Below are 6,647 nucleotides of genomic sequence, written 5' to 3'. Positions count from 1 at the left end.
AGGAAGCCAGATCCTCATCTGTTATAGCAAATACAGTACTTCCAATATGTCTAAAGTGATTAAAGAAGATACCATCTTATTTTAGAAATATGGAGATAATTTTCAGAAGAATAAGGGGAAAAGGGTAGAACAAAAGACTATTATTTTTCATAATAGGCTTTTAAAAATACTCCACTTTTTTAAAAATATATATTTTATTGATTTTTTACAGAGAGGAAGGGAGAGGGATAGAGAATTAGAAACATCAATGAGAGAGAAACATCGATCAGCTGCTTTCCTACTGGGGATATGCCCGCAACCAAGGTACATGCCCTTGACCGGAATCGAACCTGGGACCCTTCAGTCTGCAGGCCAATGCTCTATCCACTGAGCCAAACTGGCCAGGGCAATACTCCACTTTTTAAACCATGTGTTTCAAATACATATGAAGTTTTTAAAAAGTAATTTATTGCATACTAATCAAATGCATTTTACTAACTTGATTAGAGATTCTGAATTATAAACAAAGAAGAAGTAAGCAACAAATAGCTCTAAAATACATTTGGGGGACAATATCAGAAATTTGGACATGGAATAAAAATTAGGTTATGTTGTGAAATGATTACTCATTTTCTTAAGTGAGGTTATGTATTCCGTCAACAACTCACCTCTTTTTTTTTTATCCCTGTGCCACCTTTGAAGGACCCAGCACTTGTAGTCACACCAAAGAATTAGAGAGCAATGTTTATTGTACTGAAGATTTCAAAGATAAAGAAGTTTCCATCCTACATTTTCGATCATGCTCCAGGCTAAAATCCCACTTTCTGTTTGCAAGTTTTCCCCTCTGGCTGCCAGCTGGTGCATCTTCCTCTGTGGGTCCTTCACCTCCAGCCTCTCCAGCCCCTGGTGCTGCTTGTCTGCACCTGGATTGTTTCCAGGACTCCCGACGCCTCCTTTCTTAAACACAGTCATTCCAGGCTCTCCCAGCTGCTCTTTCCCCGCCTCCTAGCACTTTAATGTCGTCTTCCAGGAGGTGGAGATCTGTTCTCCTGAGGAGGAAGATTGTGTCTGCCCACACCTGCTCTCCTTCCAGGGTAGCTAAAACGCATTTGTTCCGCTCTAGTTGGGACATTAGAAAGTGGAGGCCATGAGTGTTCACATCCACACCTTTAACGTCTCACACTAGACCTCCTCTTCACTTTTTCACTTCTCTGCTGTGGCACTTTGTGAAGTTACCATGCTATCACTCCTCATGGCGCCCCTGTTCCCTTCACTAAGCCACCAGAGAAGGCGGTCCCTTTGGCTCTAAGTCAGTGTTTTGCCATTTGATGGTGGGAGAAGATAGAAATGATCAATCGCCACCTCATGGAATAGTCTGATTCATGGGTTATCTAAGACCCCAGGGTGCTTGCTAACATGCAGATTCCTGGGTATCACGTTGGACTTACTGATCAGGATCTCTGGGCAAGGTTTCCAGGCATATGCATTTTATTTATTTATTTTTAGGTATATGCATTTTAAATAAGCTTTTCATGTGATTGTTGTGCACAGTGAAATTTGAGATAAGTGGGTCATAGTATGCCTTGTTCTCTTTGGTGGCTGCATTTTTAATTATTCTAAAGATCTACTTCAGCCCTAGCTGGTTTGGCTCAGTGGATAGAGCGTTAGCCTGTGGACTGAAGGGTCTCGGGTTCGATTCCAGTCAAGGGAACATGCCCAGGTTGCAGGCTCGATCCCCAATAGGGGGCGTGCAGGAGGCAGCCGATCCATGATTCTCTCTCATCATTGATGTTTCTATCTCTTTCTCTCTCTCCCTTTCTCTCTGAAATCAATAAAATATATATATATTTTAAAAAGAAGCTGCCTGTTGCTTTTAAAAAAAAAAGATCTACTTCGTTGGGCTGAATGGCTGTCCTTTGTGAATTACTCCCTCTTCCCAGGAACTGTCGTAAATCTGTGGGAACAGTTCTTGGGAATTACTATTGAATAATTACACTGAGTTCCAAGTACTACCAAGTGAGAAACAAAGATCATTAAGAGACAATTCATCTACCCTTACGTGAGCAGAAGGTTTTCTTCTGGAACTAAACACTGAGCACTTCCAGAAATAACCCACCGTGCTAGCCATGCTGCGAGAAGAGGAAATGATTGGTTTAGTTTTGGGGAAGAGTCCAAACGCTGTCACTTGGAGGAGATTCAGAAATGGCACCACTGCCAAGGCCAGGCACTGTTTGGGGTCATTTTCATGTATTGTCTTAGTTCTCCCAGAACTCCTTTCTCGACAAGGAAACTGAGGTTCAGAGAGATCAGTGACTGTGCAGAGCCACAGGGCTTGCTACTGCTAGTGTTGAGTGTTGAGTGTTGAACTCGGCTTGTCTCCAAAGGCAGGCTCTTTCCCAGAGGAGAGCCACCTGGCTCTGTGTGGTTTCCATGGGAGAAGAGGAGGCCAGGACTTGGCATCCACGGCTGACCTAGAGACTTGGACATGACGTTTATTGAAGATTTTATTGAGGAAATACCGTTTGGGAGTTAAGCTTGATTTGTTACCTGAGCTTTACTGTGAAAAACAACCTCCCAGGAGGAGATGACTGTGGTGTGTCAGAGGTTGGATAGAAAGCCTCCACCATCACTTCTAACTCTGAGTATCACAAAAGCAGGAATAAATCTATTCATTCTGTCTCCTCTCAGGTTTTTCCAGACAACTCGGTGTATAGCCCGTCACCACGGAGCCTCCCCTAGTTAGTGTGTGCGCGTGCGCGTGTATACATTTATACACATGGATATTTACTTTGAAGAATTGCCTCACATGATTATGGGGCTGAGAAGTCCCACAATCTGCTATGAGAAAGCCAGTGATAAGTCTGAAGGCCCAAGAACCAGGGTCGCTGATGACGTAAACCCCAGTCTGAGAGAACATCTGGCCCTCGGCGGACTGGATGATGGCCATCCACTTTGGGGAAGGCAGCTTACTTTACTGGGTCCACCAAGTCCAATGCTAATGCCACCTGGAAGGCCCTCACAGACACAGCCAGCAATAATTAACCTGACACCCCATGTTCCGTCAAGTTGATGCAGAAAATGAACCATCTCTTTAGGCATCTGTGGGAATGTTCCTTAGACTTCCGTAATAGCTAACAGCTACCACCTATGAGACACTCACTGTGTGCTGGCACTCATGCAAACACTTCATACTGACTCACTTCATACACCTGACAACTTTTAATAAGTTAGTTATCAGCCCTGGCTGGTTTGGCTCAGTGGATAGAGTGTCAACCTGCGGACTGAAGGGTCCCGGGTTCGACTCTGGTCAGGGGCATGTACCTTGGTTGCAGGCACATCCCCGGTGGGGAGTGTGCGGAAGGCAGCTGATCAATGTTTCTCTTTCATCGATGTTTCTGGCTCTCTGTCCCTCTCCCTTCCTCTCTGTAAAAAAAAATCAATAAAATATATTTTTTTAAAAATAAGTTAGTTATCAAGTGACTAGCGCTCTTCCTATTTTCCAGATAGGGAAACTGAGGCCCAGAGGAGTTGCCTGCAGCTAAGAGATGAAGCCAAGTGGTTGGACTGGAGAGGACGTGCTCACAGTCACCACTGTATATTGCGTTCCCTGTGGATGGTGCTGTGATAAAGTACACTGTGCATTTACTGAGCACCCAGCACACGGCAAGCCTTCTGCCAGGCATTTTGCAAGGAGTGTCTCTGATAGTTATAACCCTGCAAATTAAGATAGATTTTTGCCCCATTTTTCAGATGAGAAAAGGAGGGCTCCATGTATTAACTAATTTGACCAAGATCACACAGCTCAGCTATTTCTATTAAACCTTGTCATAACGTTTTGAGCCTTGTCACTACATTTTGATCTTATAATTTTTTTGGAATCCCTTTCATCCATTCTCAATGAAGGGATATTTATCCTACTACTTGGACTCGGAGCTGCCAGCCAGCAAGTGGGATGTGGTCTTGTGTATATCAGGGCTGTGGCAGGCTCCCCTGCAGGCATCAGAGAGGTGTGAGGACGTGCAGGCTGATACTCCGCGACTCTCCTGGGGACAACTCCCTCTTGAAGTGGAGCCTGGCTTCCAATTCTCCAATTCCTTATGATCAGAGCCCCAGTCCCCGGCCCCTGTGGGGACACCCATGTTCCTTCCTTTCTGGCCTCAGGCAATGGCAGCCCCCTCACACAGCCCTTGTCCTGCCACACTTGCTCCCGATGACTCATTGAACTTTGGCAGATGGTACATCTTTTATACCTACTTTTGCCTCTTTCAATTCTCTCGAGTCTGAGTGCAAGCTGGCTCCCGGTCGACTTGATCACGAAAAACAAACGGTTACAGTGAACTGTGACGTTCCGGCAGTTTGCTCTTCTCTCCAGTGCTGCCCTAATGACAGCACTCATCGCCGTCTGAGGAGCATGCTCGTGGCTCTCACTCCTTCACTGGTCAGCCAGTCTCCAGAAATATGCAGCTCCATATGGTAGCCATTAACCTCCCGTGGCTGTTTACATTCATGTTAATACTTAAAATTAGATGACATTAAAGCTTCAGTTCATCTGTTGCATTGGGCACATCTCAAATGCTCTCGTGGCTGTTGAATTGGACAGTGCAGATATGTAACATCTCCAACATCACAGGACGTTCTGGTTAAAGGAGAGAGACCAATAAACCACGGCCACCCGTACCAGGTGTACACGCTCTGTGTTTATATGCTGGGAGGGAGAGAGGAGGTGCAGAGCTCAGATGGGAAATCTTCCCACCTCACTGTCCCCCAAGCCAGTGGAGGTCTCTTCATCCCTCTCCTGCCTGGTCCCTGCTCTGTGGGGTCCTGGGGCCAACGGCCCTACTTGCACGTGAGCAGGTGTATTGCTTCCCCTCCAGCTGGTGAGCCACCCAGCTCTCCTAGGTCTCCACCTCCCTTTGGAGAAATATTTGGGCTGATGAGGTTGGTGGAGGAATGCAAACGGAAGTAAGTCTTTAGGGAAATGCTTGTTTGGCTTTCAGGCATTCTCACTCATGGTGCTCATAAAGTAGTTATAATGTTCTCAACTGGAGTCCCATCTGTTCCTTCTGCACCACCTGGGTCCAACATTGGAGGCAGAAGAAATGCCCATAAATCCTTCTTGTTGGTGATTTGTTTTTGTCACGGACGTCAATGTTTGGTGAAAGCAGTGTCACAAAGGGACCCCGAACCAGCCGTCCCTAAGGAGTTCTTCACTTCGACTTTGCTTCTGTGGAACAAATGAACTTCATTAGCCATAGGCACGCTTCCTGCACGTGTCCCTGGTCTTTGTGTGGGAGTGGAAATCGAACCACAGCTCAGCACTGCACGAGTCTGTTTCCAGCTGTTTTGTTGTAATCCGGGTCTTGTCAGTTCTTCCTGTCCCCGTGGTTTGTCTTTGGAGGATGATACTGAGAAGAAATGTCAGCAAATTTGAAGTCAGTTAGAACCACCATTAGAGTTGGTAGTTAAATCATTACCACCCTGCACTTTAAGGCAGCTGGTACAAGCTTCAGCTCACTTGATCCTCCAACAGCCCTATGAGGTAGGAGGCATCACCCCTCTTTTGCAGGTGGGGCCACCAGGTCAAGGTCTTATAGCTGTTGTGATGACTTCCAGTAAAGTGTTCCTTTTTCGCTATTCTCCTCGTTACTAGTGATATTTTAAGGTCAATAAGCAAAATAGGAAGTCAGTCGTGGAAATTTATATGAAGATCTGGTTTTATTACCGGTGCATGAAGCAAACATTTAGGAAAGACACCAAGGGCAGGTGTGCAGTAGACAGCAGCCTCCTTTCATGGAGCCCGGTCCTCTCTTGACTGGGCTGCTCAGCTGTTTTCACAGTCCTCTGCAGAGCAGAGCGCCCCAACCTGCTGAGGCGTTGGGTGGGGGGAGAGGGCCGTGGGCTTTGGGAGCCTTTCACAGTGTCCCTGGCCCCCCAATGTCCCCAGGTTTATTTTGGCAAAATTGAAATTGATTGAACGGCTATATTGACTCAAGAGAACCTAATACAGTGAAACGATATAAACTCTGAGATCTGGAAAGAGCCTATGACAGATGAGACTATGAACCAGGCCCTTTTCTAAGAGCTTTGCAGCAACCCTCGATTAATCTCCATCTACCAACTGAGAAACTGAAACTGAGCAAGTCACTTGCCCAAGGTCACATGGTTAATAAGTGGAGGAGCTGGGATTTGAACCCATTTTAATTCCAGAGTCTGAGTTTCTGATCACCTCGAGCAGGTTGTCTAGGGAAAGCCCTGTTCATTGGTACAGAATTCAGATGCTGAGACTTAAGTCCATCCTAGGAGGGCATCAGAAAAAGCATTTTCTAAGCAGCTCACACAGGCACTGAGAAATTTTCCTAAAGAGAAAAGAGAGATGTAGGCTATGCCACTTCTAGACCTGGCCTCCAGAAAGAGTTATTCATTGACCGGCACGTCTCGAAACCCATGTATGTGAAATGAGAATGTCCCTCGACAGAGGGCTTTCCACTGCAGACACCTGGAAGCCCAGTCTCCGATCAGAGACTTCGTGTTACAGTTCTTTGTTTTCTTGAAAACAGAAAGGATTAAAAACTTCAAGTCAAGCAGCTGTGTGAACATGTAGCTGGCTACCCACATCCAGGTCAATAGATGTTCCATAAAGCTGTCAGGTCAGTGGGCTATGGAGAACA

General features: G+C 45.9%; 1 protein-coding gene across 1 annotated transcript in view; it reads left to right on the top strand.

Annotated features, from left to right (window-relative positions):
* The window catches only part of ADAMTS12 (ADAM metallopeptidase with thrombospondin type 1 motif 12), a 188,530-nt gene that overhangs the window by 45,888 nt on the left and 135,995 nt on the right, over nt 1–6,647 (top strand). The gene's annotated exons all lie outside the window — the stretch shown is intronic.

The sequence above is a fragment of the Myotis lucifugus genome, unplaced genomic scaffold, assembly GCF_000147115.1.
Source record: "Myotis lucifugus unplaced genomic scaffold, Myoluc2.0 scaffold_68, whole genome shotgun sequence".
In the NCBI taxonomy this organism is placed as follows: Eukaryota; Metazoa; Chordata; class Mammalia; order Chiroptera; family Vespertilionidae; genus Myotis; species Myotis lucifugus.
The sequence above is the reverse complement of the archived record's forward strand: the minus strand, read 5'-3'. Positions and strand labels throughout refer to the sequence as shown.